General features: G+C 37.8%; 1 long non-coding RNA gene across 1 annotated transcript; it reads left to right on the top strand.

Annotated features, from left to right (window-relative positions):
* The first annotated feature begins 3462 nt into the window (after positions 1-3462).
* Positions 3463-27190, top strand: LOC113981646. The gene is made up of 3 exons (XR_003538479.1): positions 3463-3640; positions 18122-18223; positions 26730-27190. It is a non-coding gene; the product is annotated as an uncharacterized LOC113981646 (long non-coding RNA).
* Positions 27191-27465: the final 275 nt, after the last annotated feature.

Below are 27465 nucleotides of genomic sequence, written 5' to 3'. Positions count from 1 at the left end.
GGTAATTCAGCTACTGTTTGTGTTACTTGCTAATAATTCATGTGTCTAAGTTATGTGAAAGAGATTTCTGTCTTTTTAATCTAGAATAATATACATTTATCTGTCACTTCTCAGTGGAGGAAAACTAAGTTCTATTCAAAAAACCCTGAGCTGAGGCAAAGAAGACTTTTCACTTCTATTTTTTTGAACAATAAGGCACAGAAAGACTGCATTTTTAAAGCTTTCCCAAATAGATGTGAATGGTTCATTTTTCAAAAAAAAAAAATATCACTTGATATGTTTATAGTGAGAACCTAACTCAGAGCCTCTATCTCTTTGCTTTTTCTGAGTGGTAACAGTAGACCATTGGTCCTCTTGGAAATCAAAGAAGCACCTCTCTCAAATGATGTATAAAAATGGTAGGTACTTTTGGAAAATTTGAGCTAAACGGTGTCTCAAAAAATGCACAGGAGTTCTATGAAGTGCTCAGTGTTAGGACATAACTCTTTTGAGTATGATTCCTGCCCCAGAATTATCTCATACTGCTAGTTGTTACCAGACATTTACTAAAGGATAAACTTTCACGTCTCTTTTTTCAAGCCAGAGATAAAGCCAAGTCTATGCATACGGTAATTTTAATAGTGCATTTGAAAGTGGTCTGAAACAACATTAATGGGAAGGCATCTGGCTCCTATTTATGTTAGTGCACCAAGCGATGATGGCATTGGTCCATATGTCATAGAAAGGAATAAAAAAGATTCTCTGTGAGTAAGAGAATTTTACAATGGAAAATTGACTCTCTAGTTTACCCAACCAACACTGGTAGATTTCAGCAGGTATCATGTATTCATCCTGGAATACATATGGAAGATGCACATAGAGCAGAAAGCCCAGAAACATAAACACTGACTCTATATCTGTCTCTGTCTATCTAAGTACAAATAAATATGTAGGTATTGGTTGTCTAAATAGAACTCTGGATTCATATCACAAAATCATTGAATCACAAAATGGTTTGGGTTGGAAGGGACCTAAAAGACTATCTAGTTCCAACCCCCTCACCATAGACAGGGATGCCACACATGAGATCAGGTGCTCAGAGCCCCATCCAACCAGGCCTTGAACACTCGCAAGGATGGGTAACCTGTGCCAGTGTCTCACCATCCTGACAGTCAAGAATTTCTTCCTAACATCTAAATCTCTCCTCTTTTAGTTTAAAACTGTTCCCCCTTATAAGGGCCCTGTTGGTTCTTAAACTATATATTTATTTGTATTATAGGTATAGCTTCTATTTCAGAAAAAACCAAGCTATTTATAGACATACAAGAATGTTATAGCTTAAAAGCTATGAAATACTCCATTTTTCTTATTGAAAAGCCTGTACCTGCATACTAGACCTCTGAAATTCCGTAGGGATGTCTTTAAACCAGGGGGTAGCAACTTAAGAAGATTCAAAAAAGTCCATTAACTTCTGGGTTATGAGAGTTTTAGAGGTTAACAATTCTACAGATATCTAGTCCTTTCTGTATCTGTGTGGTTCTTTGATTATTCAGTTTGAAAGGCTCAACTTAAACAAAGCATCTTTATTTAACAAAAATTCAAATTTAAATTTTGGTTATGCTGCATATTCAAAGTCTTAACTGTCACGTGATTTAAAATCTGCTCATTATCATTCCAGAGATCCCAAAAATGCAGTGTAACTTGGATAAATACACATTACAGGGAAACAGGAAGGGAGCTAAGCTCTCTAGAGATCTCTATTTCAGTCCCACCCATTCATTACCCCACACATACATCTACATTTTTACTCAATTTAGCACCAAAGGTAGCTCACCAGCACTGTAAGCATACACATCCTCTTACTCTCTATTTACTGACACAAAAATTTTAAAAGAGGAATGCCTTGTTTCCATAATTCTCCCCTCTGTACAAATACTATTTGTGATATTTGCTAAGTTGAAAGTTGTTCTTCAGTTTGCACAGAAAAATATTTGTGACATAAAATAGCTGAAGCCACCTATGCCTGATAACATACAGAAATGCTAAGAAATAATCAACCCTAGGTCCTGCCTCGTGTCATCACCATGGTTTCTCCACCTGTAAAATAAGGAAAAGATATTGAGTTACTTTGTGAAATACTTTCAAATCTGCAGATGGGAATCTCTACACAGGAACAAGGTATTTTTTATTGTAACTGATATTAGTAATAGCGAGTAAAATCTATGTTTTGGGGAACTAGCTGCACACAAAACTTTTGCTAATTTAGACACCCTTATAGAGATGCAGGTAAGTGTAAATAAATATTTGCTTTAATATATCCTTTTACAGCACAGTCCATCCAAGCAGCTGTACAGTGAGTATTCGACAAACTGAGCTGACAGCACCTTCCTTTCAGACTCTAATAGGAGGGAGGATTCTGGATGTGGGATGAACAATATTAGACAGTCTGAAAAGACAGGCCAAAAAATTTGAAACCTTAGGAAAATGTTTATGATAATCTGGATAATGCCTGCAACACACATATACTTTTTCACTGTACTCGTGTTCCCTGACATCACTCTTGACCTTAAGAATTGAAAATGAGGGCCCAAAAAAGTTTCCAGATTTCCATAGATAATATTGCCTTCTAGTAGACCTGGGTTTAACTGAACTTAACTTCCTAACATTCCAGGAAAACTCTTTTTATGTCTTTTTCCATTGTTCAGATGTCAAAACTCTTTATTTAATTCCATGTACCTTTTACTAGAAGTAATCTGTGTTTTCATGTCTGACTTGCAGAATAAAACACTGCATGCTTCAGCAGTGAAGTGAGTAACATTAACCCCTATAGCAGAATATAAAACAAAGCTGTATTATCTCTTTGTATGAATGTTAATTTATGAATATTTATTCGTTTTAACGTATTGTCATTCTTCAGGTTGTGAACATCTTCCATAATACATTTTCTTACTATTTTTAGTTTTAGCATTTTGCTTTGGTGTCTTGATTTCACCTGTCTGGACAAAAGAAATGAAGTATCACTCTGGTTATAAGTAATTTGCAGTCCATCCTCTTGCCTAATTCTTTCCACTAGGTTGACACTAATCCATGGACAATGTACATGAAAGTGTGGCCCAACAAATCAGTGAATAAAACAGAAACAATCCATACCCTTTACTGCAACTGGAAGTTATAAATTCTATAAAGACATAGCTGTGGCTTTGTTGCAGGTTTCAAGTAGTTGGCTACTGTGCAGGTATGCTCCCTCAGGATCACATCTGAAACCAAAATATAAATCAAAATATTGTAATTCAATCACTAGGTTTCCTCCATTCCACCTCTTTAAAGATGTCAAAACCACCACCCTTGCCTTAAGCATTTTTCATGCCATTCTATAAATTCACCGAATGTATGTTTGTCTGAACACACATAAACTGTTCCCTTTAAATCAAATGAGAAACTATAAATAACAGTAAACCTCATTCCAGAATCAGATTCAATTGCAGATTCAGATTACAGTTAAATTTAGATTTATTTCATGAAATGCTTTGGATTAACATGATTAACATGCTGTGTTCTTTCTGCAGATCAAGAAGACTTTTTCCATTTGAGAACACAATATTTCTGACTAGGTAGGTGAAGAACCAACAGCAAAAAACACAACACAATTCAAGCATTTCCTGTAAGAATTACCTGTGAATGATAAGATAGTAACAGACTTGTTTGTGGTTTCAGATATTAACTGCTTAGGTGTTTATAAAATTACAGATTTCACTGGTATTCCACATCCTTCTAATATTTCTTCACTAGAATGATTTTATTGTTGGTCGGTAGACAAACTCACATGGAATCATTTCTGGTTGGATATCTATTCTACATAAATGATTTTAGCAAGCTTCATGGATATTCTGGGACATATACTGGGAAAAAATTAAATTGATATGAATCCTCTCATTACTGTCTTTTTTTCAGAATTTTTCTGACGAAAGATCAAAAATATGTTTCATATGCCTGTCCAAGCAAGCAGTGCTTCATGAAAAATATAAAAACTAGCTTCAATATTATTATCTTCTGCATATTTTGTGATTTTTTTTCATGCAAGCCTGCATAGAAATACAGCATTCCTCTGCCATCTAGTTTACTAATGGACTGTGAAGTTTGAGAACAAACCTAAACACACAGTCGAAGCTGCTCTACGACAGACTAACACATTATATAAAATTACTGCAGGAATTCAGCCAATAAAGCAGGGTTGCCTGCAGCTTCTAAACACAACTGGAAAACCATAAAAGTCAGGCAGAATTAAAGAGAAAAATGAGAAAAGTATGTATCTTCCTTTTATGCTCTGAAGTACAACAAATACCAACAGAAGGGTGGGGATGTCCTCCAGTAAACTTTGCTTCACTAACATTTTAGGAAATGAACAATAGTGACAAGAGTTAGCAGAATTTGTGTCCTCCAGCAATAGAAAATCAATAATTTACACCTACTGACTATTAGTTTACCTAAATAGCCAGAGATTATACTTTTATGTGTTGTATTAAGTGTAAGTAAGTCACAGGTGTGCATTTTGGGCACCACTTTGATGCAAAAGTTTTACAGAATTTTATATTCTTGTAGGAGGCCTTGAAAGCTTGGCTATAAATGGACGAAAAAATGAGCAAGCAAGGTATGTAAAAAGAGGAAGTTGGTCTTTATTAAACCAACTAATAGAGTTGAAAAAAACAGACAAGTCTTATCCTTGTGTTTACTTTTTTTGTCATTATTTTTACAGAACTATATCTGTTTCACCCTATTAAAACTGATGATTTTCCCCTGGTAGTTTCTCTTTTAAATAACTGGGCTTTTTCTAAGATCTTGGTTTCAAAATTAAATTTATTAGGTTCCAAAAGTCTCTGAGATAGAACTAGCTGTGGAAAGTTTTGCCTGCATTTGAATTCTCCAAATTTCTCTTCATAAAACTATTAGTACTGGCAAGTCAGAGCATGCCTCCCATTTAAGTCCTGACTTTTTCAACTGTAACTTCACTGCAGTATTCTGCAAATTTCTGTGCAACATCAGCCATATGGCTTTTTCCCTTAAAAACTTCATATTTAAGATTTTCATTTAAGCAGCAGGAAAAAACCTGAGACAGAACCAATGTCCATATGTAGCACTAGCACTTGACATTAATATTCAGATTTGTGTAAATGTTAGGGGTAGCTTCCCTGTTATTGATGGCATTTAATTCTGAGAGTTGTAGCTCTTGTTCCTGGCATAGTACAATGATTTGTGGTTCCTTTTAAAACACATTTCCATGCAGACATACTTTGCATTTTTGCTGGTAAAGCAAGCACAAGAATCCACACGGAGGATTGCCCGGTTCACACAGCTCTTCCATTCCACAAAGGCTATCCAAAGTGAGCACAGACCTCCTCCAGCCTCAGCAGGTCAGGAAGCTGAGAGAGGATGCATTGTGTCTGAATGTTTTAAGGTGCAGTTGTGATCCCTTGTAATTGATTGGGTTGGGGTTTTTTTTGGATTCAGCTTTGGAACACTGCTTATTTCATGCTAAAAGTTATTATACCACATTGCATCTTTGATATAATAAAACCCCGGATGGGAAGTGCAGCTAAACGACCGAAAAAATGCTAGACCTTTTTGACAGGTTTTTGTATTGATAAAAATTGCAGCTTCTAAATGTGAACTTCAGAATGCCTAGGAAGAGATAAAAAATTTGGAAATATCATTCATGGAAGCAATATCATTCAAGGGCCTATGCTACCCTGCCACAGAGCAAAAATGAAGAGCAAAACCATGAAGCAGGTTCTAATAAATATTATTTTTCCCTCTGCACTGATGCATTACAAACAGGCCTGAATGTAATCCCAGAAAAAGGCAATAGCAAAAAGCATGGGGGATCTGTACAATGATGGCAGTTTTGACTGTACCACAATGAGGTGAGACCCATCACTTGTAACTCAATCCTGATACTTTAATGGAAACCTCTATTTATTTTTATGTGCCACTTAAGGCACATAAACACTCATGTTTTTGGGGTTTTTTTAAATGCTTTCTTCACTCTGGTAGTGACAGGAACTACCCAGAGGGTTGTTGTTTGTATGCTCTACCTCTTTCAACTTTTGGTCACATAATTAATTTGTTTAGCATTACTATGACAACGCTGACTGCTACAGCAACACTTAATAAACTGACACTAGAAAAGAAAAGATAAAAGAAATGAAAAGAAAAGAGAAAAGGAATCAAAGAAAGCACATCTTGCATGAAACTGCAGGAAGATAAAACATTTTTACATCAGCTCACTTGTTGCAGGACCAGATTCCATTCCCCTTTCTCACTCAGTGAGTTAAGGCACAACACTGATTAAGCAGAAAAAAGCTAACAGAAAGAATCAGACTATCCTAATTTACACCATGAGGTTAAGTTTCCCACTTTTGCAGAGCTCTTCTTAATTCTCACTATACTGCTGACAAAAGAAAGCTTCTTTTAATAGACCTTAATTTGAAATCAACCATCATCACTGTTTTTACAAGTTATATGAATCATTCAAGTCATAAGTACCTGATAATTCTTAGTGTATTTAGTTTCAAAGAACTCTTGTACAAGCACTCTAATGAGCTGGGCAAACATTTTGAAGAGGGAAGACTGAGATACAGAAAAAGTAAAATATCAGACACTTGATTTAGTGCATATAGTGTAACGAACTGCAGTTGAGAGCAAAAGCATGATATCACCTTATGCTTGCTCCTAGCCATGGCAAGTGTGTATGAAAAGCATCACCTTTTAGTGCAGAAATGGTCTATGAGAGACATCATGCTGTCTTAAATCCTAATTTAAAAGTCATGGAAACCTAATCTATTACAGGAATATTTCATCACTACCGCATTCAGTCTCAGAAGGCTCAAAACAACCAGTATATGTTATTTTTGTTCATATAATGAACAGTTACCAGCATGGCCAAATTTATAAATGTTCTAAGTTTCAATTTAAGTTTCAAATTAAATTCCAGCTCACAGGGTGGAAAATGCTATTCTCCTTATTTAAAAAATTGACAGCTCTTAGTGGGCTGTGTCTGTTGCTTGTACTGAAGACTTTTCAACCAAAATAGGTATTGCTGGCTTTAGATTTTTATACATTAGGTAGAAGTGGTAAACCTTCCCAAAGGTGGTCAACACCCTTAATAAGTTATCTTTGCAGAAATGCTAACTGAAGAAGTGAAGGGTGCAGATTAAGTCTGAGTAAGAAGACAGTTTGAGGACAGGGCACCACATGATAACTGGAAGGCTTCTGAGAGCACACAGTATCTCTGTGAACATCTTAAGGGTGTCCTGAGGTAATGAGATACTTCAGCTGCCTGCATGGGCAAGTCTTTTGTGATGCTTAAAAGGTAGGCTGTAATACATGAAAGGGAGACCTTTAGGTGAGTAGACTAGAGGTTCTTAAACATCAGTGTGGCAGCAGGGATACCACATAAGCTCTGAAACTCTCTCCCAGAGAGTTAGCAATTTATGATCTCTCTTTGATACAAATACAGTGGAGGTTGGCAGAGAAGTGGCAACTTATTTTCTTCTCGTAACCACTTTCAGTAAATCTCTCTCTGGCTTGAAGAATAAGCAGCACAGGATTATCACAAAGCTGTTTCTAGAAGTACTGTATGCAACTATTAAGAATGCCTGTTTTGTTAATATATTATTTTCATGGTTCAACCCCTGTCTACTACTTTGATGTATTTTAGCTGCAAGATAACCACCCCCAAATACACACATTGCAATGCTCTCAAAGGAAAGTTTGTGTCTTTCCAGCATAATGCCAGGTACTTTCTGCCTTTTGGAAACTCTCACCTGTTGTTTTGTAATACTTGACATTAACCGCAGGAAGACAAGACATCAGTGGGCAAAATAATAACTGAAATTGGGAAAGTACCTGTGACAGAATTGATTCCAACATGGTGCAAAAGGCAGACAGAGAAGACGGTTGTTACTCTCCACCTTCTGCCTCTGAACAGTTGTTATGCCCATATTGCTTCCTATCAATAATTACCAGTGGTAAATACAGTAGCATATCTTTCATCTTCACATCACAACTTTTCAAGGAGTGCTGGTATGAAAGGGAAAATCCATCCCTTTATATCCAGGTTTTCGGAATGCTTAATTTACATACCACACAGGTGAAAGTTAATTACACCAAATTTGGTAATTGTTATATTAGTATCTTTGTAAATAGGACTCTAAATTCAGGATTTATGTCTAAGACTCACAGAAGCAATTTATTCCACATAGATTTATAAAATGCTGTTAGTAAACAAACCAACCAAAAAAACCTAATTGAGTAAGTAATATATTCCGCAAGGAAAATCAGGTAATTTTTAAAATATATTATGTATAAAGACTGTATTGTATCAGATGATGCCACATTCTGGTATCAGTTAGCATTGTTCCAAAACATAGGCTTATTTCAAGAACTGTTGCCTGAAAAACATCTTTAAGTGGTGTCAGGTCTGAGCTGACACGATACAAATTACCTAAACTTCTTTACAGACAGAAGTAATGAAACAGAAATATTCCATTCCTTTTCTCCACTGCTTTCTCCCCAATAAAGTAAGCCACTAAACCTTTGAGATACTTCCTGCAATCTTTCCTGAGTTGTCTTCTAATCTCATTCAGCAGACAAGATCCAAAAAATGAGCTTGGTATTGAGATGCTTAATGCATCAGTGCCTTTAAGTAAAAATCCAAGGTGCTGATAAATTCCCTATACAGTGAATTGGAGGGAGTTACATATCTGGGTAGCAGCCAGTCTAAGAAGAGGGCAATGTTTAATCCAGGTGGCCAGAAATACTAAAGAAAAAAATCCCAGAATTCTGTCCCTTGCCTGTCTGAGAGCTGCAGTTGTGAAACTTCAGAGCTCAGACCCCACTTATCACTGATACTTTAGATTTACCTGAGGAGACACTTCCCAATCAAGGAGGTGACTGAGCTGAAAATTTGCAATTTTGTTTTTGATGTCACAAGTTAATTTTCAGCCAGATCAGTCCCTCAGACTGGCCAACTGTTTAGCTTGGCTAGAATTCATTCTGGCAAATAAGACTCTGGGCAGCAACTTGAGCAAAAGCTTACAGAAACCAAGGAGCTGCAGCTTAAGGATATGGTATAATGGTACAGCTAAGAGCACCTAATAGCTGAATGCTGCTAACAGGCAGAACAGCTCTCCCCTTGGCCCTGTCAGTGTTTGCTGCTTCCCTTGCATTAGTCATGGTTCTTTGGCACTTCAGTGATCTGGGCCATGAAGCTAAACTAACTTAAACTAACATTATGAGGAGAGGAAAGCTGCGTTCCCATCAGATCTTACCACTGTCTCTGCATCTACTTATGCAAAGCACGAAGAGTACAATGGGAGTCAGAGAAGTGAGGGGAGGGCAGGACATGGGGAACAAAGCAGAGACAGGTTGGACTAGCTGCTGAATGGTCAGAACTGTTTGATGAAGAGGCTAGATCACATCAGCTGTTAACAGAAAAATAAAGTCATAAATTTGAGTGCTGACACACAGGTCATTGTTTTCTCCTAATAGTGTAAAATAAAGTAAGTAAAGACTGGTAGTTTTATTTTTAGCATGGCAATCCAGTGATTTGAACACTTTCCTTGTCATTGGAAAATGCTGGTTGTGTTCCATCTCTGTGAGATTTTTGGTGGGTTTTTTTTTAGTTTTGGTCTTACATCACACATGGAAGACAATTGTGAAACAAAAGCAAATGAAACATTTATTTTGGAGTATTTTGGTCTTCACAGAGTCAGTAAAGATGTCTGCATAAAGCATTCTGCTGCTTATCAGAAGGTAAATGAGGTAATGACAAAATCATGTAGAAACAAGAAATGAGACTTTTTAAATGTATATGCAGTTAATTCTGCAAAGATAAAAGCTCCTTCTATATAATGAATTCACTTTGCATTGCTTTCTGTAATGTTTTAATGTTTGTCCTGTCTAGAGATACAGTCTGTCCAAATGCAAGATATATTTCAACAGATTTTTTTTAGGCTCTGTCCACTCCATGCAGTATAGCTATGATCTTATCTTCCTGTTCTTTGGGTTCTTACTTTAATTTGGATACACAAACCCCCTGATAGTACACAATAGCATCACCTTTTTCATTTTCCCTCCATTTCTGAACTTAATATGCAACATTAGTCAGTCCTAAAAAGTTTCTCCAGGTTTTAAGGCATTCAGTCCATTGCCTACTTATTGTTAGAAGCCTTTGGAGACATCCAAGTGCTAACAAATGCAAAATAAAAGAACCTGTTTTTCATGTTGCCAGAGGAAAACTTCTGACCAAAGGAAAAACAGGAAAAGAATTATTTGTTCAAGATTCTCCAAATTTCACTGAGAATATGATTTCTAGTAAGGGCATTTCTGCTTTTTCACACATCCCTCAAATGAAACAATTTATATCTAAGTAGAATTACAGTGTGTAGAGACTGTTAATATTTTAACCACGTTATGCAAATACAAAAGTCACAGTATCTATGACTTCACGTATTACCCCTTCAGAAGAAGAAGAAGCACAGTAGGATGAGCTTAATTAAATAAGTCCCGTTTTCATTTTTGCATCTGTCATGACTCTAAGTGTGGCTGCAAGAAAAGAATTGTAGCCTTAACAATGTTGGGGCAAGGCTAGTAAAACATATTTAAATCTCTTCTGTTCTTAGTCCCCATCTTTGGCAAAATCAAAAGTAGAATTTAGGCACTCAAAGACTAATTTATGCAGAATTTGAAGGCTTATACTTGTGATAAGTAACATCTGTAGTATCAAACATTTTAAACCAAAATTATTTCCCTGTCTAAACTTGACATGCTCTGCATTCCAGATGCACTGTCAGGTATTCACCTCTCACCTAAGGCCAGTTGGAACCCACAGCAAGGCATTCCTGTGCCATATGTCCAAAGAAAGAAAGGAGAAAAGGGTGGGGGGAGAGGGGAAAAGAGGTGTGCTCTGCAGTAGAGAAAGTGGAGTTAGTATTTGCTCTGAGAAGGAAATTCTGAGTGAAGAGAAGAATTTGTCCTGAGGGTTTATGTAGCACAGAAGTAGGTGTAAATTACCTCATTCTTATCTTCTCCAAATTTACCCAGTAATTTGAATTCCTTCTAGCCCACTGAATTATGATATCTTAACACCAAATTATTCCTGTAGCTGGCATGACTAGTTTCCTAGTTTCTTTTATTCGTAAGATCAGACTTTTCTTGAGTTGTTCCATAATAAAGTATAAGTTTACATGACTACGAAACCAGAATAGAACACTCTCTCTAATTCCATCTCCCAAAGATAAATATTCTACAGGAACCATAAAGGAAATATGGTCACAAAAGTTTTCTAATTAAATCCTGTTGAAACTTGTCTTGTTCAGAGCATCAATTCAGTGTATATTTAGATTTGTCTCTGTACATATTTTTAATTATGCAAACCCAATTCTGATGTTTATGAATTACATGTCCTACTCCAAACCTCTTCTTTGATACTTCATGTCCAAACTCACTCACTATTTTTCTTCATCATATACTTGCATTGGTTTAAACACAGTGAAGAAATACTGTTATAGTGACTGACTTACAGTTATACTGGTGGAGAAATGAACATCTGGAATGCAAGAAATAACACACCAGTGCCCTGGATGATCTCGGTATGTTTATTCCATGTCTTAGCAATGAAGGCTTTGCTTCATGTATTCCTTGTATTGTTGCTTTTCATATTTTCCAAAAGGCCTGTGTGACTGTGTGAGAAATTCACTTCCAGCACAAATACATTCCCTGTGGGGTACACCCTAATGTCTCAGTCTGCCCTGCTGTAATTCAAGACAGTCTGTTTTATGACAATGCACATCTCAGGCCAAGTTTAAAAAGCATTACATTCACTTTGGCAAAACATAAATAAATTCAGCAGTTCAAGACAGTTTTGATCCCTCTTACTATTAGCTGGCTTGTGGTTTTTGTCGGTAATTTTGTCGCCAAAATTACATCTTACTATGTCTTTCAAGGTAATGCACTCAACACAATTACATTGTGCAAGGTCAACAGTATGTCAAGAGGGTTACAGATTTGTGTGATTTAAGGCCTTGCTACACAGGACCTCACACAGTTAAATTTTTAATATCTCCTCCACTGATGAGGAGTCTGCAACCTCTCTAGTCTTCCCTCCCAAAGTCTATCACCCCTGAGTTATAAAAAATACTCTCATGTGAAGTCCCTTCTTCCAACTTGTGTCCATTGCCCTCTTGTCCTTCCACTGTGCGCCTCTGAGAAGAGTCTGTGTCTGTCTTCTACATCCTCCCACGTTTGAAATATTTGAAGACAGCAGTAAGATCTGCCTTTTTTTGTCTTCTCTTTTAAAGGCAGAACAACCTCAGTTCCCTCTTCATCTGTCACATATGCTCCAGCCCCATGATCAGTTTCACAGCTCCCTGCTTGACTTGTTCCATTAAATGTCTTTCTTGTACTTGGAAGTCCAAGACTTGACACAGTAGTCAAACTGAGGTACAACTAGTGCCAAGAAAAGGAGAAAAATAGATTCTCTCGGCCTATTGGCTACACTCTAAAGTTATCGTGCTAATGTGGTTTGCCTTCTGCAAGGGCCCAGCAACATATCTGTGAAAATATACTACTCCTAACAGAGACAAAGATACCCATGCACTGACATTGAGCTACAAGGCCATCAACAACAAAGGTTCTGTTTGGTCTGTATGCTTAAATGAATCATCAGGCCTCCCTTATTTCAATTTCAGACAAAACAATTATGCATCCCTTATAGTTTACCTTCCACCTTAGGAAACATCCTCTGTTCAAGATGGCAACTTAGTTCTTAGTACCTAAGGGAAAAATAATACAAATGGTATTTGATCCCAAAGACTAAACAGTGCAATAGGAAGAAATGGTTCAAGGGATGAGATGTAATGAGAAGGAGCAAGGAGGAATAATGACATGGGAAGAAAGAAAGAGGGACTAATGAAAGGGCAAAATGGGAAATGGTAGGGGAAAGGGCAAGAGAATTACTGTAGAGGTGAAAGCTGGGAAGAAATAGCCTTTAGTCTTTAAAAGCATCTGGAAAGTCTGGCAACACTAGCAAAGGCCTCTTCTCAAGCCCTAGAGCCTACTGCAAAAACAGACCCTGCTGACCTCCTCTTTCAAACCCTTTTAAAGTTCTAAACACTATAAAATCTATCCTAGTGTTTCAATAAACTCAGTGACTGCTTGCAGTGCGTGAATCCTTGATCAGTCTTTTGGCTCTGCATAATCAACTTTCCACAGTACACTAAGACTCTGGCATTGCTTCTCAGTGGCCAGTGCCAGCAGCAACCTGAGTTTCAACCATTTTAAATTTTGGAAGGATTAAGAATTTAAATCTAAATTCAGTGACTTGTTTGTCCTAAAGAGACATTCTATGTTTCAAATTTATTTTTTTAACAAAAACACTCAACAAGTCTAGCAGTTGTTCCTAAACCAGTTGATTTTCTGTTAATTTTGCTTTTCAGCTTTCACACTTTGTGTTCGAACTACCCCTCCTATTTTTTTAGCCATTTGCCCCAACAGGATCAAACAGGGCATTTTTGTGTAATGAACTCCTTTCTCCATGACCACAGCTTTCACTGTGGACAGCAAAAACGTTGCAAATTGGGCTTTATTTATTTATTGTATTTGTTATATAACACCCATCCCCATGTATCTGGCTGCCCTACAAAAGTTAAAGGCAAGAATAAATAAAATAAGGCTATACCCAATGGCCAGAGAGAAGCAGCTGTTCTGCCAAGAGAAGAGCCAAGAAAAAACAACCCTGAGAAAAAGAGCTGTTGAGAAAATCAAGATAAAATGATCAAAGATGCACTATTGAGGCTTTTGCATGCCCTGCCTGCTTAATTGCTGTATATAAGCATTTTACAGTCAGCCCCGAAGGCTAATGCAGGTGGAGATGGTGTGCAAACCTATCAATGGAACCAAAAAATGGTCTGCAGCTGTCCAAAAGTGAAAAAAGAAAGAATGATGACACTCAACTGTGACTGCTTAACAAAGATGAGCACATTTTACATGCATTTGTTAGAGTCACCGTCATAAAATGTAAAAGTTAATGTATTTGTATAGCAGGAGCCAAGCAAAGGAAAATGAAATTATTTTTAATACTAAAAATAAAAGAGAATATCACAAATACTGCAGAAAAGTACTTTCTCCATCATATAAAAAAGACATAAAAAATCCAAAGAGTTGAAAAAATGTTATCAGCACTCCATTTATCTCCAACCCTGTTGAGTCTCTTATAGATTAGTAAATGGTACTTAAAATATGTCTCTCCAAAAAACGGGGGGGAGTGTACTTTATTCTATTTGTTTAACATAGCAGAATCCAGAGAAGAGATAAATTTACCACATGATCTTAAATTCTTGCACAGTACAAATGCCAGCCAGATCCTCCCCGCTTTTTAGTCTATATGACCACATGAAGATACTGAACCCTACCTGGAAGACAAAGGGACAGGATCAGTTTACATCTGACCCAAGCTTTGTCATTTGAACCACTGGGCAGGCGATGAGATTGTTCTGCTCTTTTGCTGTTTCTTTTTGCTCATGTTCCCTGCTGGCCTGGCATGCTCCACCAGAGGTGCCTGCCCCTATAGTAGCAGAATATATTTTAGGGCACACATGGGCTATGCATCCTTTCTGGCTGCAGCTGTGCCAGTTCAAATCCCTACAACTGCTATTCATCTTTGGCTACTCACTGGTGCACCCCTTGCGGTGTTTACCACACTTTCTTTCCTGCCAGCAGAGCTTTTCTACAAGCACCTCCTAAAATATGTCAGTCAAACTGAGTCAAATTCACAGGATTCAGTGGGAAACTTACATGTGTATCTGGTTCCTGAATAAATCCTGACAGTTCAAAGCAGTGTGCGTCCAGGCTAATTTGCAGTAAATGAAAATGAGAAAGTAATGACACCATAAATAATACCTGTTGCTATAAGAACCTTATATTCTCTTCCTCTTTCCTTTTATCACCAAAATCCTAAACACAATTAAAATTCCTTCTATCATGATACTGTGGTTTGAAGAATCTGTCTCTTAAAACTGCAATAAATAATCACACATATCTTTATCTTCCACCAAATCCCTTCATAAGGCCTCAAGCTCCTGGCGAATTTCCAGCTATAAAGATTTTGTGGCCGTTTCCCATCCTTATATTCCTTTTACAGCTGCTTCCTCCCCATCTCCAGGCTCAGAGAAAAAGAAAGAGAGTGCATTCCTTACAAATGTAACAACAGAGCCAATTCCCCCCAAAAATTATTTGCTTGGTACAACCTACCTTGTTCTGTGTCTTCAGACAGAAAGCCCTTCAGGGCACAGTCTGTCTCTTTTCTGTGCTTAGGAGACACAAAAGGCCCAACCTTCCCTGGGGACCTATGTGCTGTCTGGATTCTCGGAGATGTTTTATCTCCCACCATTATCAGGCTATCCCAACAAGGCTTCATCAGGCTGGGCTTAGTTTGCTGAGACTCTTCAACATTTGCCATTAGACATTAAACCCATATACAAATGAAGGTACCTTTCTTCTTTCTCTTTTAAAAAACCCTCCTTGTCCTTAGTCTCTCTGTGTGTCAGTCTAAGCACTCTCTGAATTTGTGCACACAATTTACCACACCCAGGACCCTGTAGCTGCTTGCTAATATAAGCTGGCCCTATAGTCAGAAACCAAACCTCCCAATACACACAGTCAAATACGGATTTTTGAAAATGCAGAATTTGCAGATACCATAGTCAGAGTGGCAAGTACCTGGAACACAAATCCCTGTGAGCTTTTCAACTCCACTGTCCATGTGGAGTTACGAAATCACCACGCAAATACAAAGAGCGTTTTCTAAATTGCTCATCACACTAGGAGCAAACCAAACACGCGCAGAGACTGAATTACCTCTTGTCCATGAAGAAAATATTGCTTTTGATCACAGGGTTGAGGTTTTTGGCAGGGTACCAGGGAGCTCCCAGTGTGGCTGCCTGTATGACACAGAAGTATATATGGCTGGAGGGCAAACATGAGATTCCCACTGTGCCAACATATCAACCTTTGTAAACACAAACATGGAATGAAAAATAAGAAGCAGCACGACCATATCATGCCATAGGTACATGTCATATTTATTATTCTAGTGCAAATGCTCTGAATAAAAGGGTCTTTGTGGGGGTTCTACTGCCTTTTCCCTCAAAAATTAGACATTTTTAAATCCACAACAGCTGAGGGGAATATTTTTTCAAGTTGAAAAAGATCCTATGAGGAGAAATCCAGTTTAAGAATGTCTACTTTTTTCTTAGTGCCTTTTCAGTTTTTATTTTTCTGGTTATGGTGTATTTCAAATCACTGTACGTTATCAAAGTGAATACAAAGCATAACCTTGCAATGCAGTGTTTATGGAAAACAGCTCTCCCAGACTCCAATCACCAACTCTCTGCCACTGAGTGGTTTACAGAGAAGGTGCTTCTATAGGAATAGAATTTCACAAAAAACATCTGTGACAAAAGACATTCTAATAATCTGAACTGTCTGTTTTCACTGTTATAATTTAATTAGAACTTTAATTTGAATGGATGTGAGGAAAATAAATATTTTTCTAAAGTTGTTTTATTGCCTCATTTAAAAAATTTTATAGAAGTTATCATAATGATGAGAAATACTGGGATGACTGTTTTAATCCAGTTTCAATCTTTCAGTTAACCTGCACCTAAATTTTATATGAAATTTCTTCACAATAGCCCTTGGAAGGAATTCATACCTCTTACTGCAAGCTGTGTGAAATGTAATCTTTTTTCTCTGAGTTTGCCCAGAGGCTGCATGTTTTTCTGAGTAAAAAAAAAGGCAAATTTCTATACTTCATCTGAATCAGAACTCTGACATTTTCATGTGCTTAGAGACTCAACTTTTTACTCTTCATTCTCAAGGAATCCACAGGCACCACCAGAATGAGAGTTGTGCCAGAGGTAAGGCAGCTTCAAGATCAAAGTGCGTATTTATCAAGAAAACAATGAATAATAGGAAAACAAAACCATTTTAACTATGAAAAGTCATTGTACATTCATACCAAGAAGATTTCACTCATTACCATGTTTGTGAACAAAAGGGAAAGGCAAGCATAAAGAGGAAAGGCAGAATGACATTAATGAGGTTGCAAAAATGCAGCTGAGAGATTTTTCCCTTAAGTTTCAAATGTGTGTAATATAATCAGTGATAGATTAACACACTGAAAGTGAAAGATTTGGAATCTTTTCTGAACTCAGGAGAATGCCTGGTTTAAAAGTGGTGCTGTAGCTATTTGGGCAGTCTTTCCCAAAATTTTCTGAATGTATCTATGGCAAAAGTATTTCAATATTAAGCTTTTCTAATAACATTGTTGTTTCAATCTTAGAATTTACAGTGTCAAAAAGCAGGCGTACCTGCAGGGAGAAGTTAACATTTTTCTGTTTGCAAGGCCAGGCTATTTGTGAACGAACTCAGGAACAGAAGGATATTATTAGTATAGCAAGGTGGACAGGATGTAAACTCCTCAGGTCTGGCTGCTCTCATTAATTCCAAGTAAAACTGTGTCTGCTTTCTCTGCCCCGTGGTAGAACTAACATTTTTGTCCAGGGAGTGCAAGACTTCAAAGATCTCAGCATGAGGAAAATAGTTTTGAGATTAACACATATAGCTTATTTGAATATTCAAGTTGAGTTTTAGAATCACGTTTTCGCTCACTCTGTGTCAGCATTTCACAGATATTTCTCAGGAGCTATTTGATCTGTTGATAATGGTAAAGAGGGGCAAGTAAACATGCAGAGCGCTCCTTTGCTTCTCTGGATATATTCATATATCCTATAGCTTAGACCATCAAAGACCACACCTCTTCCAAAGGGTCATCTTCCTTCAACTCTAACCACCTTTCTACTACCAGCTGCACCTTCCTGTCTTTTATTGTTACCTGATACTTACTGTTTCCTTTCATGATTTGGTCAAAATTACAAAGGAACAAGGAGTTTTGAAATAGGAAAGTTCCTAAACAATTTGTAGATGATTTTGTAGCCCAACTTACATTCCAGTAATCTCACTCGTTGGTCAAGGACTCATTCAAAAGCCACATCTAACTCTTAATACAAAATTGCAAGTTTTGCAGGCTCATAAAAGGCGAATACAGATGTCAGGAAAGACCTCTCTTCTATGAACTGTTCCTGGCAAGCAATGTGATCAAATGGCCACCTATAGAATATTCATGAAGGTAAAAGTCTTTTTAAAGGATCTTTTCTTAAGAAATATCCAAAGCAATTGGTGGATACCTTAACATGTTATCTCAGATTGAAGAATATCTTCTGAACAAGATAAAAATCAGCTACTAGGCAGAATTTTCACAAAAGCCTCCACAATGGCACCTTTTCAAAACATCTAGCTTTCAACACAGCTGACTTGTACTAATGCCAACTAAAGTCATAAGCTTTTATCTACAAGGAATCTACACATTAGAATGTAGAAAGATGTTGATTCATCTATACTAGAAGAATAGTCAGTTTCTGCTTTTTTTTATGGTGATTAAAAATTACCTCAGAACATTCTAACTCTCAGAGTTAGTTTGGCATCTCGAAGTCATAATTAAATAATTAAAAATAACTGAAAGTTTATGTTCATTTTTTATTTAAAAAAAATAAAAAAGAGAGACAGGTTGTAGCAGAAATTATCTTGCTGCTTGAAGATTGCTATTTATTCTCAGAGACCTCATCTGTGATGTGTGAGGATCCTATTGCATTGTACTTTGTTAAAAGTACCAGAATTAAGAGAATAGTTCTGAGATAGTGAGACTGGGACAGGGTATTATCATGACCTAATGTCCTACTGCAGGAACTTAGTATGTTCCTTCTCCAGAACTCTTATCTGTATTATCATCCTGAGGCTCTGTTGCAGGAACTAAATATATTCCTTGTCCAGAACTCTTATCTGAAGCACCCAGAGAATGAACAGAACTGTGAATGATTCTAACAGTGCTTGGGAATCCAGACCTGAAACCTTCCTCTAGAAAGCAATTTAGAAATTAATTTTTTAAAAATTAAAAATTCAAGGGGAAGTTAAAAGATCTCCTGTGCACCTAGACAAACAGAGCTTTTTACTGTAATATACATAATAACAATGACAAAGAAGAATAATTTGGAGGCTATTGTGGGTGGGAGTGGAAGGCTTAGACAAAGTTATTAAAAAGCAAAGCCTTGCTGATGAGTTTCAAGGTACAGAAAAGACTCCCTTGCTTTCTAAACCCCTTCTCACAGAGGAGTCTTGGTGCGGCTAAACGCAGTTTTAGCCTCAGATTATGTTAATGGTTTAAATTTAAGGAATTATAGATGTATGATTGAACAACTTTTGCCCCATAGGTTTTAATCATTGTCTCAATGAGAATCTTTATATAAAATGAATAATTTATACAAATGATCGGACAAAAGATCTTGATCAGAACTATTGACTACACAATATAAACACTAAAAATCTACTAGTAGACTATCATATAGCATAAAGTAGTACAGTGGACTGTAACAAAGCAATTACTGAAGCAGTTATATTAAAGCTAGGAAAAAGAAATCATTATTAAGTAGAGATCTGATGTAACTCACTCATATCACCTCTCATGGGGAGATTTCTTTCTCTCAACCTCCAGGAGTAACCTTGGAGGGCGTCCCCAGCCAAGGGAGGAATCCCCACACATACACCCCAAGAACGGTTATGTCAGAGGAACCTGCCTGTATGCAAGGGGACTGAATTTTTATAGTATAAAGTGACTGACTGGTAGTCACAGACCTACAAGCCAGCAGACTAGCTTATCTGTCAAATCCTGTTTCAATAGCAGGATGTATATTTGAAGGTGGGTGAGCCAGGATGGTCTTAGCACACTTTATCACCAAGACAGCACCCTGACCCAGCAGTTGATAGCTTGCATGGTGTTGCATTTTAGGTCTTATCAGGGATAGGCTCTCCTGCCACAGTCCACCCCTTGACTAAAGTCAATCATTACTTTCATGAAGTGGTGGTGTAGGTACTTCTTGCCTCCATGCCATAAAAGTGACCATTATATATGCGTATATTATTGTTCAGTATGTTGAGATACATCAGTCTCTTAAGTTTTACTGTTTTATTTAACTCACGTAGTTTAAAAGTTGTTAGTTTTGTTATAATGATACATTATACCATTATATATAAAATGTTATAAAAATTAGTTAATATAGAATTAACTGTTGATTTTAGGAAGAAAATAGTGTTATTATTTCGATGTATGGATTTTTTGGAGTGGGTAGTGTTCTCGTGTTGGGTTAGGTATTACAGTCGTATACATACATGTGTACATAATGAATATCAACAAAATAACAGCATTATAATAACAAGATATAACATTAAAGGCAGAGTGTTATGGCAGTAGGGAGCAGTTCAAACAAATTATTCCACCAGTGATGTTACCAGTTTGAATAGGTCAGGATGTTCTCCACCCCCTGAGTCTCAAAAATAGCAGGAAAGTTGCGATGCAAGTCAGGATCTTGGGGGAAGAGATCACAAAACCAGTCTTTCAGTTACAGTTAAGAGTTCCACAGTTTAGTCAGTGACTTCTTTCACTTTCACTTACGCTTCTTAATACAGGATTCTTCTTTGGTGCAGTTCAGCATTTCACATATTCCTTGATCAACATATCAAGCATTAGTCAATTTTATATAACATTTTTGATACTTATTGGACTTGTAAACTGAACTCCAAAACAGCATGGTGAGCTTAATTAAAGATTCTCTATTGCCCATTGATATTGCAGCGTAATTGCACTCCCTGTACAACTTTTAGAATAGGTCAATTTTCAGCAGCTTGGCCACCTTACATTTCAGAGTTGGCAATTTTACAGGTCCAGATATTGTTGTAACACAAATATACAACTCAAACAAATACATAACCCAAACAAACATACATGTCCCAGATTACCACCCTTATCCCTCCCACAAACCAGGCTTCAGGGGAATGATCAGGGTGCATCATGGGAGAGTAACATTCAGTAAAAATTTTACTAAATTTAATCAGGTTGCTTCAAGAGAATCAAAGATATAATGAAACTCAAGTAATTCTTACCTACTCAGCATATTATCCCAGTCATGGCCTTAAGTTTGGACCAAATACCTTCTTATCTTTACTAAACCTTTCATTGATTTCCAAACCCAAAATCTTTTTTTTATTCCTTCTGTCAGTTTAACCACTTATGCCTTCTTTGCCTACAGCTGAAGAAAACTTTCTAGCTGCTGCATCAGCTTCTCTGTCATTTCTCTCTCCCTTCTCTCTGAGGGCTACCAAAAGTTTAACATTCCCTTCTTTTGCACAGTCATACTTCATACATTGCTTACTATTACTACATATATTTCCTTCAGTATAGTCATTTTATACTTTGCTCTGAGGAGGTAGGCAGAGGTATACAAATTTGATTTCATAGTCATATGAAATTCTGTGTGAACTCTCAAGCTAAATTCAGGGAAGAATCTTTTTTTTTTTTTTGACTTACTATGGCAAGAGAAGACACAAACAATCCAAAGCAGTGCTTGGAGAAAACTCATATACATACTGCAAAACTATTAAGACAAAACATATACAAATATAAACACTGAAAAATTAGCAAGATAAAAACAAATACAAACAATCGATGCAGCAAAGAACAGTGAGAGTTTTCAGTTTTGTTGCTACTTCATCTTCTTATGGAACACCCACGGAAGGGGAACACTCAATCCCACTTGGACCTGTTTTAAAAAGAGGGAACTATCCATCTGATGATGATCTAATAATAAAACTAACAGTAGCAACTTGTGAAAGGAAACTTAGAAGACACTAAAATGCAATAATCATTATTAATAAAACTTATTTCAAATTGTCTAGTACCTTAACAGCATTACTCAATATTTTTAACACTATGTAAACAAACTCAAGCTACAGTAGTCACTCATCCTTTTGGGACCTTTTCAGTTTTAGATAAAATGGTTTTTGTCAGCCCCACACATTTTGTTATTTGTGGGTCCATGGGGTTTTGGGCATGTTAGAGTGGTTCGTAGGGATAAGGACATCACTCTCTTTTCCTTCTTGCCTACTTACCCCTTGAGTATTTGAAGCCATATTTTCTATTATGATTGCTAGTTGCAAGGTCCTGAGAGGATGGTTGACTAATCCAGGTACAAATAACCATGTTGTAATACTAGAAACCATACTCTGCAAACACAAAAAGATAAACCATTTAATGTTAATTTTTTATTCTGTTGCAGTCTTATCTGCAGTGGGTTTACTATGGATTTACTGTTTATGGTATTGTTCTTCTGTGTCTGGAGCTGCCTTTATTCGCATATAGTGGGTCTAGGAGTTTCTACTTGTAGTTTTTGCAACAGTGTGGGTAATCACAAGAACTGGAAGCAGTCCTTTCCAGTTCGAGTGGCTCATAATTTCCTGTCCAGATAAACTTGGACATTCAAGGTTATTAGCAAGGCTAAAACAGCAAAGTTATACAATGATAGATGACTTCTCCCATTCCATCTCTGATCACCAGTAGCAAAGGGCAAGGCTCCATATTCACTAGCCCCAGTAGGTGGTACTGCAGGGGCAGTTTGTAAAGCCTCACTGAGAACACATGGGAACTGGATTTCAATTCATTCCCCTTAGAATTCACCCAGGCTTTTGCTTTCAGGAGGTCCAACCCCATAATATTCAAAGGGAAAGACTCCAACATCATCATGGCCTTGGTAGGGTGATTATTACCAGGCAATCAACATATTACTCAAGCTAACCACAGTAGCTTAGAGCATCCAGCAACATATATCCATTTTTTGTCAGGTATTATCCCACATCCTTTTGCAGTTTCCTCATTCAGAGGAGATATCTGGAACCCTGTGTTGACTGAAAAGGTGGTTTGTGACTGCAAGGGACCAAGTGGAAAAGTTGCTACCATATCTCTAGTGAGCCTTTTAAGATATTTCCATTTGTCATCTCCAGCTCACATATTGGGAGCGGTGCCAGGAGTTTACTTAGTCAGTTCCAGTCTTTGAACCGGAGAGGTTTTTCTCTCCAGTCCATTCTTCTGATGGCTATTTGGTGCTTCACTTCATTCATAAGAAATTCTACCCATTTGTCATGAGTTACCAACTCCTCTGCTATTTCCCACTATGCAAGACCGGGTCTTACTTGTGTTTTGCCCATGCAAGCAGCTCTAAACTAATCTTGCAATTGCATTCCTTTAATTAGGGGGTTCACTCTATCTTTATTAGCAAACAACATGGGAGAGAGCTGAGAGAGTACAAGATGCTTCCCGTGTAAAAACTGGAGGCAAGCTGCCTCCTGCACCCCCTCGGTGAAACCAGTTAACACTGGAGGAAAAGAGGAGGGCTCCCCCTGATCTCCCTGGTCAGCTTTAACAAGCAGGCAGAGTTCAGAGTGTGGTTTTACATCATGCTCATAGAATCATAGAATCAACTAGGTTGGAAAAGACCTCTGAGATCATCCAACCCTTGATCCAACAGCACTGTGGTTACTAGATCATGGCACTAAGTGCCACATCCAGTCACATCTTAAAATCCTCCAGGGACGGAGAACCCACCCTCCCTGGGCAGCCCATTCCAATATCTGATTACTGTCTCTGTAAAAAATTTCTTCCTAATATCCAACCTAAACCTTCCCTGGCAGAGCTTAAGACCATGCCCTCTTGTCCTATTGCTGGTTGCCTGGGAGAAGAGACCAAACCCCACCTGGCTACAACCTCCTTTCAGGTAGTTGTAGAAAGTGATGAGGTCTCCTCTGAGCCTCCGCTTCTCCAGACTAAACAACCCCAGCTCCCTCACTCAGCCTCTCCTTATAGGACTTGTGCTCCAGTCCCTTCACCAGCCTCATTGCTCTCCTCTGGACCTGCTCCAGCCCCTCAATATCCTTCCTGAACTGAGGGGCCCAGAATTGGACACAGCACTCGAGGTGTGGCCTCACCAGCACTGAGTACAGGGGAAGAATCACTTCCCTGGACCTGCTGGCCACACTGTTCCTGATCCAGGCCAGGATGCCATTGGCCTTCTTGGCCACCTGGGCACACAGCTGGCTCATGTTCAGATTCCTGTCAATCCAAACTCCTGGATCCCTTTCTGCCTGGCTGCTCTCCAACCACTCTGTGCCCAGCCTGTAGCAGGGGGTTGCTGTGGCCAAAGTGCGGGACCCGGCACTTGACCTTGTTGAACCTCATCCCGTTGGAATCAGACCATGTCTCCAGCTTGTCCAGGTCCCTCTGCAGAGCCCTCCTGCCTTCCAGGAGATCAACACTCTCCCCATCTTGGTGTCATCTGCAAATTTGCTTATGGTGGACTCAATCCCCTCATCCAGATCATCAATAAAGATGTTAAACAGGACTGGGCCCAACACTGATCCCTGGAGACACCACTAGTGACCGGCTGCCAACTGGATGCAGCCCCATTCCCCACCACTCTCTGGGCCCGGCCCTCCAGCCAGTTCCTAACCCAGCACAGGGTGCCCCTGTCCAAGTCGTGGGCTGCCAGCTTTTCCAGGAGAATGTGATGGGAGATGGTATCAAAGGCTTTGCTGAAGTCCAGGTAGACACATTCACAGCACTCCCCTCATCCACCAGGCGGGTCACCTGGTCATAAAAGGAGATCAGGTTGGGAGTCTGTCTCCCTCCCCATATTTTGTGAGAGGCTGGAAAACTCCATCTCACACAATCTTTCTCTCCCTGTCTCCCCGATGAGACAGGCCGCTTGCAAATGTAATTTGCTTTCTCTTTTGAAAAACCTGTTGAACCGGCTTCTCAAGTTTTCAAAGGTTTAGCCAACTGGACAAAAGACTTAACGAGCTCGTTATCACCTTTCTTTAAGGCTTCAGCCGTAGCCTCTGGCAAGTCAGTTGCAGAAGCTTTTCCCTTACCAGACTTTTTTTCTTTTACCAAGTTTCTGATTTTCTCGGTAATATTGTGCCTTGGTAAAAATTCTGTTAAGCTTCTTGTCTGTTTCTCAAAATTGCCATCATCCTGTTTCAACTACATCAATTGTCGAGGGTGGGAGTGGAAGGCTTAGATAAAGTTATTAAAAAGCAAAGCCTTGCTGATGAGTTTCGAGGTACAGAAAGGACTCCCTTGCTTTCTAAATTCCTTCTCACAGACGTGTCTAGGTGTGGCTAAACCCAATTTTAGCCTCGGATTATGTTAATGGTTTAAATTTAAGGAATTATAGATGTATGATTGAACAACTTTTGCCCCATAGGTTTTAATCATTGTCTCAATGAGAATCTTTATATAAAATGAATAATTTATACAAATGATCGGACAAAAGATCTTAATCAGAACTATTGACTACACAATATAAACACTAAAAATCTACTAGTAGACTATCATATAGCATAAAGTAGTACAGTGGACTGTAACAAAGCAATTACTGAAGCAGTTATATTAAAGCTAGGAAAAAGAAATCATTATTAAGTAGAGATCTGATGTAACTCACCCATATCACCTCTCATGGGGAGATTTCTTTCTCTCAACCTCCAGGAGTAACCTTGGAGGGCATCCCCAGTCAAGGGAGGAAACTCCACACATACACTCCAAGAAGGGTTATGTCAGAAGAACCTGACATCCTTGCAGTTTAAAAGGGAAATCTTTTCCATTATCCATACTTTATCATTGCTTATTTGAAGGAGGAAGGGATTTCTAACCAGTTTGCAGCATAAGTATGTAAGTACATATTTAGTATCTACAGAGACGTTCTCGGCTACTCATTTGTGATACAAACTCTTCTATGGACACATGTCAGCATGAGTGAGACCTTCAATCCCATTTCTCAAATAACCGAGAGTTGATATAAAAAGAACAAGAGTAAAAGCTAGGGGTGAAAAAGAAGGTAGAGTGATCTAAAGAAAAAGAACAAGACAACAGGACAAGAGAAGGGAGAAGATAACATGAGAGAACAAAGAGAAAAAAGAATATTACAGACTCAAAGAAGGCACTTAAAATAAGGGATGTTTTGGAATAGATGTCTAAGAATCAAATAGGGCCATGGTCTAAGCTTCCCCTGGATTCACTGATTCATACGAAAACAAGACTTGTCCCGAATAATTTTTCTCTGACTCAAAGGAAAGCAGTGGTGGGCTAAGGAGTGAAAATGGAGATAAAGTTAATGGGAGAAGGAGGCAGTGAACCCGCAAAAGCATGGGGAGTAGTTGGTTTACCAAGGAAAAGAGGACAAAGGGTGACAAGGACATTCAACTAACTTCTCTCAGGGTAGAAGTTCAGAATGGAGTAGAATGGATGGAGTGACTGCATGAAAAAGCAAACCTGATATATATGGTATAGTGAATCTATAAATGAGGGATAGGATACTATATTGTGGATGAAACATTTGATTTACAGATCTTTCTCATCTGAATGAAAAGACTACTGTTTTTTCTTTCTACAGATGCATTTATAATGTATGTCAGGAGACTTTTGATTGTATGACACAGAAATTTAAATACAAACAATATATAGTGTATCAATCATTTGTCTTTTTACAGAAAGGCAGTTTCAAAATATGGATTCAACATCTTTTTTTTCTGAATTTTTAAAAAATTTTAACAATTATCTGAATTTCTTTTGTACAACATTATTATTCATATCCTGTTCCTGAACAGAACAAATTGAAGTAATATATCATACCAGTGATACGTCATCTTTCCTTTGAAACATACTTGTTCACCCTATCTAATGCTTTATTTTTCTATAGATATGATGACAGGCATTTGAACATATTTCAAGAAGAACAATAAGTAATAAATATTAAAGGACAGTTCCTATTTTAAACAAATTGCCAATTACCAATGAGTTCTGTGAACTCTGGATCCTAACAGAGAATGGAATTTCAGAATGAAAAACACAGCAAGAAAATAAATGCTGACCACCACACAGCCTGAGTGTCTGGATGCCAGGGATACTATGAAACAGATATTTTGAGATCTTCCTTGGTATATCAAACAGAGAAGCTCCAAAAGAGTCTCATTACTTTAAATCATCCTATCCTATGTGGACTACAGAGATAGAAGCAAAAACGACCTTCTGCTGCTCTGTTTTGCAAACCTGATGCTGTTTTTTCCTTTGCTGAAAATTTGCATGTTTTCTCAGAGCCTGTTTCTTTCTCACAATAAACAATGCAAAGCCTTCCTGCCAAAAAAATGTCCGAATGCTAAACAGTTGCTATTATAGTCATTATTATAGCAGCAACTTTGAGCTGCATGCTTTTCAATTATAATTATTTTTACAAAAGATTTTTGTGTGTCTTGATTGCAGTAATTATGATTCCATAGTAGTAAATGTCTATTTAAAGAGTCACGTTAGCTTACTGCTCCAAATAAATTAGTTTCCTTAAATGAACTTCATACAAATGAGTGGTTTTCTTTGTATTTATTTTATTTGCTATGCTAACAACAAACTAGGATATATTAAACAGCTGATAAACCATTGTT

The sequence above is a fragment of the Neopelma chrysocephalum genome, unplaced genomic scaffold, assembly GCF_003984885.1.
Source record: "Neopelma chrysocephalum unplaced genomic scaffold, ASM398488v2 Primary Assembly neopelma1_96688, whole genome shotgun sequence".
In the NCBI taxonomy this organism is placed as follows: Eukaryota; Metazoa; Chordata; class Aves; order Passeriformes; family Pipridae; genus Neopelma; species Neopelma chrysocephalum.
This window is presented reverse-complemented; position numbering and strand designations above follow the sequence as displayed.